The sequence below is a fragment of the Symphalangus syndactylus genome, chromosome 9 (assembly GCF_028878055.3).
Source record: "Symphalangus syndactylus isolate Jambi chromosome 9, NHGRI_mSymSyn1-v2.1_pri, whole genome shotgun sequence".
NCBI lineage: Eukaryota > Metazoa > Chordata > Mammalia > Primates > Hylobatidae > Symphalangus > Symphalangus syndactylus.
In genome coordinates, this window is record NC_072431.2 from 19,819,725 (window position 1) to 19,828,924 (window position 9,200).

Sequence of the window (9,200 nt, forward strand, 5' to 3'; positions counted from 1 at the left end):
GCCTCAGCTGGGCGTGGTGGCACGCGCCTATAATCCCAACTACTCATGAGGCTGAGGCAGGAGAATCACTGGAACCCGGGCGGCAGAAGTTGCAGTGAGCCAAGATCGCGCCACTGCACCCAAGCCTGGGTGACAGAGTGAGACTCCGTCTCAAAAAAAAAAAAAGAAACCAGGCCTTGGTTTCTAAGCTAACCACTTAGCTACTGTATGTATGGTGGTTAGATAAATCTTCTTGGAACTCCTGTATCTTGAATGAAATTACCATATTTAGCCATAGTTCAATGTGTTTACCTTTACACAGAAAATTGCTGAGAGAAACTCCAAATTTGATTCTGCCCCCCGCCACCTCGCTGCCTTTTTTTTTTTTTTCGAGATGGAGTCTTGCTCTGTCGCCCAGGCTGGAGTGCAGTGGCGTGATCTCGGCTCACTGCAACCACCACCTCCTGGGTTCATGCAATTCTCCTGCTTCAGCCTCCTAAGTAGCTGGCATTACAGGCGCCCACATCACACCCAACTAATTTTTGTATTTTTAGTAGACATGGGGTTTCACCATGTTGGTCAGGCTAGTTTCGAACTCCTGACCTCAAGTGATCTGCCCATTTCGGCCTCCCAAAGTGCTGGGATTACAGGTGTGAGCCACCTTGCCAGCCCGTGCCCCACCCCCACACCCTTTTTTTTTTTGAGATGGAGTCTCACACTGTTGCCTGGGCTGGAGTGCAGCGGTGTGATCTTGGCTCACTGCAACCTCCGCCTCCCAGATTCAAGTGATTCTTCTGCCTCAGCCTCCCAAGTAGCTGGGATTACAGGTGCCCACCACTATGCCCAGCTAATTTTTTGTATTTTTAGTAGAGGCAGGGTTTCATCATGTTGGCCAGGCTGGTCTTGAACTCCTGACCTTGTGATTTGCCCACCTCAGTATCCCAAAGTGCTGGGATTATAGGTGTGAGCCACCGTGCCCGCCTTTTTTTTGAGATGGAGTCTTGCTGTGTTGCCCAGGCTGGAGTGCAGTGGCACTATCTCGGCTCACTGCAGCCTCCACCTCCCGGGTTCAAGTGATCCTCTTGCCTCGGTCTCCCGAGTAGCTAGGACTACAGGTGCACGCCACCACTAATTTTTGTATTTTTAGTAGAGACGGGGTTTCACCATGTTGGCCAGGCTGGTCTCGGACTCCTGACCTCAAGTGATCCACCTGCCTCGGCCTTCCAAAATGCTGGGATTATAGGCATGAGACCGAGCCTGGATGATTCTGTTCCATTTTGAGGCACATGCATTTGCTGAACTCTTCTTATTCCACAATGAGAGCCTATTTGAGTAAAATACATACAGATGAAATGTTCATAATGTTGATAGTAGTTCTGTTTATTTTCTTTATTTGTGCCTTTCAGTATTTGCTATAATAAAAAATGCATAAAAGTTTTAGCAACCTTTTACTGTGTTTTGAGACACTGTGTAATATATCTCGAGGGTTTTCTTTCGTTTACACTCGAATTTACTAGCCTTGCTTGATCTTTTTCCTCCCTATATCAAGCGACCAGATCAGCACTTTTTCTGCCCTGGGAACCAAATGTCACCCCTGCTTTTCCATCTGCTGGCCCTGGAACCCTCTGGCTTTTCATCTCCTCCTTTTCTTTCTCATTCCCCCACAATCAGTTCCCTCACTGCTCCTGGAATAGCTCAGCTGTGTCCTGGCAGGAGGGACTCAGGCCTAGAACCCAGAGATTACTGTGGCTGTCAGTCTAGGAATATGATGAACACCTAGCAGGCAGGGGGAATCCCATATTTTGTGGCCTTCCTGTGTGCACATGTCTCCTACACTGGGCCATGAACTCCTCAAGGGCTGGCTCTGTGCTACCTGCCCTACCACTCCCACAGCCCCTGGCGAAGGTAGGCCCTTAATACAGTTAATACAGTTTTTTTTTTTTTTTGAGATGGAGTTTCACTCTTGTTGCCCAGGATGGAGTGCAATGGCACAATCTCTACTCACTGCAACCTCCGCCTCCCAGGTTCAAGTGATTCTCCTGCCTCAGCCTCTCAAGTAGCTAGGATTACAGGCGCCCGCCACCATGCCCGGCTAATTTTTGTGTTTTTATTTATTTATTTAGAGAAGGAGTTTCGCTCTTGTTGCCCAGGCTGGAGTGCAGTGGAACGATCTTGGCTCACTGCAACCTTCGCCTCCCAGGTTCAAGCGATTCTCCTGCCTCAGACTCCTGAGTAGCTGGGATATCACAGGCTTGTGCCATGACGCCCGGCTAATTTTGTGTTTTTTTTTTAGTAGAGGCAGGGTTTCTTCATGTTGGTCAGGTTGGTCTCAAACTCCCGACCTCAGGTGATCCGCCCACCTCGGCCTCCCAAAGTGCTGGGATTATAGGCATGAGCCACCGCGCCCAGACTAATTTTTGTATTTTTAGTAGAGATGGGGTTTACACCATGTTGGCCAGGCTGGTCTCAAACTCCTGACCTCAGGTGATCTGCCTGCCTCAGCCTCCCAAAGTGCTGGGATTACAGGCGTGAGCCACCGTCTCTGGCCAGTACAGCCTTAAACTTAATTACATCATCATTTCCATAGGCCATATGAACGTATTTCTTTTTAGACCACAGACTCTCTGAGAGCAGAGGTCATGTGACATTGGTCTTTCTGTAACTTGGCACTGGCTCAGCCACTGTATTTTGGGCACAAGGCAGTGGGCAGTAAGTAAGTGAAGGGGTTGGTGGAACTACTGGGTAATTGGAACTGAAAAGACAAGTGAAAGCTTTCAGGATACAGACAACATGAAATAGTTTTCTGAAAACCTGTCATTTTTTTCTCATAGGTTGGAAATACTTTTAGTATAGAAGTTTTCTTGGATCTGAAAGTACGAGATGAGCCATGGTTAATAAACAGGGATAGCCAGCGGCAGCAGGTAAGCCACGTTTGGGTGACAATAGTCAGCTCACGCACTTGAGAGTGAGGTTGTACCGGCACATGTCCTAACAAAGGAGGCAGACCTGAGACACGCTTAGAGGAATGACTTGTTGTCACCCAGGGACAGAAACAAGGGGTGGGGGGAGGAAAAGGGAGGTAAAACTGGTATGCCATTTCTGGCCTGAAAATCAAGGTTCTTTCTGTCATAAACAGGAATGAGAAAGGTGGAAAGAAAAGTTAGTTTGTGGTGCAAGATTAGTTTGTGTCCTTGAACTTCAGTGTCCATTATTAAATAGGAGCTGTACTTGCTCTGCGGAAATGAGATAATGAAAGCACTTTGTAAACTAGGAAGGACCAGATGATTGTAATGTGTTAGTGATAATCGTTATCATTTTAATTATATTTAAATACATCCTGCCAGCAGGTAGAATAAAGACCTGAATGAAGTGCTATTTGGGATCCAAAGGGAGGGCCGAGCCACCTGAGGAAGCAGGCATGAATGGGGAGAGGCAGAGGAGCCAACAGATCTTTAGGAATGCAGAAGAAAATAGGTTTTTTCAAAAGAGTCCAAGGAGCAGTGAGAACTCCCGGAGAAGTTTGGATAGTGCATTGTGGTAGAAACCAAGACTGTGGGGAGTTTTTAGAAGGTAGAAATGTTCAGTAGTGGCCGGGCACGGTGGCTCACGCCTGTAATCCCAGCACTTTGGGAGGCCGAGGTGGGCAGATCACCTGAGGTTGGGAGTTCGAGACCAGCCTGGCTAACAGGGTGAAACCCTGTCTCTACTAAAAATATAAAATTAGCCAGGCGTGGTGGTGCGTGCCTGTAATCCCAACTGCTAGGGAGGCTGAGGCAGGAGAATCGCTTGAACCCAGGAGGCGGAGGTTGCAGTGAGCCGAGATCATGCCATTGCACTCCAGCCTGGGTGACAGAGTGAGACTCCGTCTCAAAAAAAAAAAAGAAAAGAAAAAAAAGAAATGTTCAGTAGTGTGAAATGCTGCAGAGAGGCTGAGTAAGAAGATGATTAAACTTCATTGAATTTGGCTTGAAGGAAGTTTTGGTAAACTTGAGGAAATTGTTTCAGTAGGGGGTAGAGAGAGAACCCAGATTTTGTATGTTTTGGAGGGGTGGTTGGACTAGGTCTTAAGGTACCCAACGAGAGGAATGGTGGCTTTAGGTATCACCACAACTGCAGGTACTTCACAGCCAAAAAAAGATAGCTTAATTTTGTAACTCTCATTCCAAAATAGGATTTGGACCAGCAAAGTGGGGAGAAGTAGTTCAAAAGGGGCAGACAGATTAGCTGAGAATGTTTGGAAGGTGCAGGAAAGTGGAAGAGGAGAGAGAGGAGACTCTTGATCTGTGACAGAAAGTGACAAAGTCCAAGAGGAGGGCATAGCTTTACAGATTAGGGATAACTCTTATGAGGCTGGGAGAAAATGTGGGGTGGTAAGTGTAGGGTGGTGATAGTTGTGAGGAAGGGGAGGGCTTGTAAAGGATGTCGGGAGGATCTCAGAGCATTGGGAGAGCACAAGAGAGGCAGAGCAGGAGGCAGGCTGCCCACTGAGTGCAGAGGAAGAGAGAATTGGATAGAAGTGGGCAGTTTAAGAAGAGAGGCTGTGAAACTGTCCTGGAAAAAAATGCTAGATATTTAGCAAATGTTTCTTGTACTATAAAGAGCATACAAAAATTCAAAAACACAAATATCTTTTTTTTTTTTTTGAGACACAGTTTCACTTTGTTGCCCAGGCTGGAGTACAGTGGCCCGATCTTGGCTTACTGCATGCAACCTCTGCCTCCCAGGTTTAAGCGATTCTTGTGCCTCAGCCTCCAGAGTAGCTGGGACTACAGGTACATGTCACCATTCCTAGCTAAGTTTTGTATTATTAATAGAGATGGGGTTTCGCCATGCTGGCCAGGCTGGTCTCAAACTCCTGACCTCGAGTGATCCACCTGCCTCAGCCTCCCAAAGTGCTGGGATTATAGGCTTGAGCCACCATGCCCGTCTCAAATATTTATTGTTCATACCCAACTAAAAACTGTTGATTTTCACACAATTCTGAAAATATATAGTAACTAGATCCTTAATAAATGCTGGTTGAATTAAGGTCTATTTATTAGATTTCAGCTAGGCACTGACCTTATTTATGAATACAACTATGTGGCTGTGTGTGTGTGTGTTTAAGTTGCTGCAGTTGGCATTCTATTTTTTTATTTTATTTTTTGCATACCCAACTCAGACCTAATTGTGCCAGTAGCTTTGACCCAGGGCTCTGCTTTGAAGAGGTTGGCAGCCCTGGGCTGACGTGCTTTCCTATGCCCCTTCTCCTCTCTGGGCAGAGTGCCTGAGGTTGGGCAGTCTTCATGGGCTATTGGTTGCTTCCATCACCTGCCTCACCTGCTACCTCAGGGCTGAGCTTTGCAAACGCACAAAATGACTTCTTACTAACATGTATTTGAAAGACTGAAAGTGAGTCAAGGTCCTGGTTTACTGATTAGACAGCAATCAGTGGTTGCCCCATAGTTCTGGAAACCACTTGGGGCCTGCTGGTGTCTGTCCTGATGCTGCTGTAAGTCAGATGTTGAGGTCAGCCTGGCCCCTTTGCCATCAGCACTACGTTGCTAAGGTACCAATGTTCTGCCTTCCCATTCTGCCCTGGTATTTCCCTCTTCCAGGCACATCCCTGCAACTGAACCCTTCTTGCCAACCCTCTCTCTCTTGCCCCCGACTTCACTTTCCTGTATAAACAAAGACTCCTCTGTCACCCTCTTTGGGAACACTCTATCTCTTCCTTTTCCCCTGAACTAAGTCCTCCTGCCACAGAGCTGGGGGTGGGACTGGGGGTGGGGTGGGATTGGCTTTCTTCTTGCTCTCCAGTACTGCCTCCTAACCAAAACCATGTGCCACTAGGCTGTGCCCCCTTCATCCACCTGTCTCCTGAGTTTTTCTCTTTGCCCACTGAAGACTTTGACATTTGCTTAAAGACTTTTCCTCTCGACACTTAGTCCTGCCATCATCCTGGACGACTTTATCTTTCCTGTGGTCTTTACTATCCCCTCCACTCCACTTTAGCTGCCTATCCCATGGTCACAACCTGTGCCTGGTCACTGTCTAAGACTGGCCTATTTCTGTACTCCTAAGCTTCAGAAGCACAGCCGTGGCCCTCCTCCTCCAACATAGACTCTCTCCCATGCACCTACTCCTACAGTTTCCAACCTCACACAGCTCTGGACTATTCCATTTTATCTTTCTATCATTTACTTCCCTCTGTGACCTAATTCTCCTAGTCATTATTTCAATTATTCTCTCTCCATCAACCTTCTTGCTTGTTTCTCCATTGTATCCATCCAGCAAACCCTGCCTTGGAGGAAGTCTCCTGATTCAACTTCTCTAGTTCTATATATACTCAGTACTTGTGTATTGTTGGTAAAAACTGTGTGGTTTTTCTGCCTGACAATCCTTAGGCAGCTTTAGGAACCTTCTCCTGTCTCCCTTTTTCTTTTTCATACCCTCCACACTTCAACGTCTTGCTCACTCTCAGCAAGAGGCCTTTATTTTTTCACTAAGAAAACTGACGTTATAAGGTAGGGAGTTCCTTAACTTACTTGTCTGTGTTTATGTCCATCTGGCTCCCATCTTTCCATCTTCCTTCTCTTGGGGAAAGAGCTACCAGTTCCTGTTTATTAAGGCTTTGGATCTGGTCCCCCAGTCCACCATCTTTATCCATATATTTACTCTAAGCCCGTAAACTTGCTTACCCCTTTCCCATCTGAAAATGAAACCGAACCGAAACCCTTGCCACCATTCTATCTCCTTCCCTTCACAGGCAAGCTTCCTGCAAAACTAAGCCTGAATTAACTGTCTTCATTGTTTTACTTCCGGTTCTCTCCTCAGCCTTCTATAATCTGGCTTCTGTCCTATCATCATTCCACAATGAAATGCTGAGTCATCAATCTAGCCCCATGTGGACAAAACAAGTTGGTGCCTCCTTTCCTTATTTTGCTTATCCTCCCTGAGCCATTTGTTCTGCTGGCTGTCCCTTCCTCCGTTAGCTTCTCCTGTATGTCTCTCCTCATTGCTGTCAAATCTCAGGTAGCTCCTTTCCTGTATTGGCTTCCTTTGGACTCTCATTGGCCAAATGCCAGAATCTCTGGGTTTATTCTGTACCCTGCTCTTCCCGTTCTATGTGCTTTCCTTGGGTGACCTCATCTGCTCTTCTGGCTTCAATGACCGCAGACATACTGAAAATTCATATGCCTCTAGTTCCGTTCAGGCTTCACTTCTGAGTTCCAAACCATGTGCTCAATTGTCCCCCGGACACCTCCACTTAAATGTCCCTCAGGTACCTCAGACATAGCTTCATCCTAACAAAATCAGTATCTTTTCAGCCAAACGTCTTCCCTCGGATTCTTTGTATTGTCATCATCCGGGATCTCAGCCTCTTTTCCTCATTTCTAGTCAGTCACCAACTTTAGTGAGATGAGGTGGTAGGGCTGGTCTCCAAGAGACACGCAGTGGATTGGGAGCTACTAACAGTGAGGACAACCACCTGGCAGAAATGGTGCTAGGGAGAGGGCCCAGTAAAGGAAGGGTGGCTATGGGTGATGCTTCCAATCCTGGGTAAATTTTACATAGCATCACCAGATGCTGAGGGTAGGTGGAGTTCTCGAGGAAAAAGGAACAGAGCTTGCCTATGCCTGAACAGGAACAGGGACAGAAAGAAGTCCAAAACAGTTAAGTTTGAAAGTAGGAGGGCACGTGTACCTGCATCTCTGAGGGGTAAGGAGGTTTCAAGTGTTTGTGGGTTCTACCTTTGTGATGTCTTCCCAACCTGTTTTTTTCCTCGGTAGCCTCCAGGCTACTACCCACACCCAAGTCTTGTTCCGAAAGCAATTTTTTTTTTTAAATGGAGTCTTGCTCTTGTTGCCCAGGCTGGAGTGCAATGGTGCAATCTCGGCTCACTACAACCTCCGCCTCCTGGGTTCAAGCAATTCTCCTGCCTCAGCCTCCCAAATAGTTGGGATTACAGGCACCCACCACCATGCCCGGCTAATTTTTTGTATTTTTAGTAGAGACGGGGTCTTACCATGTTGGCCAGGCTGGTCTGCAACTCCTGACCTCGTGTGATCCACCTGCCTTGGACTCCCAAAGTGCTGGGATTATAGGCGTGAGCCACTGCGCCCAGCCCCGAAAGAAAATCTTATTGAAGTTGTTGGCTCTAGTAACTTTTGGACATCAAGTTAAAAATTTCTTAGTTTCTCAAACAAGGTCCCCCAGAATATGGTCCCTGTTTGCTATCCAGGCCCATCTCTTGCTACTGCATACACATTCTTTTTGCTCCAGCCACATGGAAGTTCTTCCAGTCTTCTAAAAACGTCACAACTTCATCCTTAGAATGTCTGTCTCAACCTCTCTTCCCCAAGCTCATTCATTCTTCCATTTCTGCTTGTCCTTCAACACTCAGTTCAAGCACCATTTCCCAGAAGCCTTTCACAAGCCCAATCTGATTTTGTCTGGGCTATCTTGGTATCCTAAAGGATAGGATCCACAAAAATATCATTTACCACACCTCACTGTAATCCATTAACTTACCCCTCTTCCCCAGTAGACTGGGTACTTTATGAAGGCAGGTCTCAGTCTATCTGGCTTGCTATCCCAATGTCTGGCACTTGATATTACTTACTGTTTTCTTTCTTCTCTTTTCTCCTCTCTCTCTCTCTCTCTCTCCCTTCTTTCCTTTCTTTTCCTCTGCCACCTAAGGTGGAGTGCAGTGGCACCATCCTGGCTCACTGCACCCTCGACCTCCCATGCTCGAGCATCCTCCCGCCTCAACCTCCTGAGTAGCTGGGACTACAGGTGCACGCCACCACCCCTGGCTAACTTTTTGTTATTTTTTATTTTTATTTTTTTTGTAGAGACGGGGTTTCACCATGTTGCTCAGGCTGGTCTCGACCTTCTGGACTCAAGCGATCCGCCAGCCTCAGCCTCCCAAAGTGCTTGGATTACAGGCATGAGCCACGGCGCTTGGCTGGCACTTGATACTTTTAATGAATAGTTATTTACCATGAAACTTTTAAAGTTTAAGCAGTAGGCTGTTTAACCTGGAAGACTTTTAACATTTAAACAGCAGGCCATTTAATTGTGGCAGTTCACATGCCACACCAGTGTATGGAGCTCCTGGTGGCCAGTGCAATGTTGCTGGCCCATCTGGCAGTGGGAAAATCTGGGCATCCAGGAGTGCATCTCTAGGAAGTATCACCAGCCCTCACACCAATCTCAAGCTGCCTGTCATCTGCAGA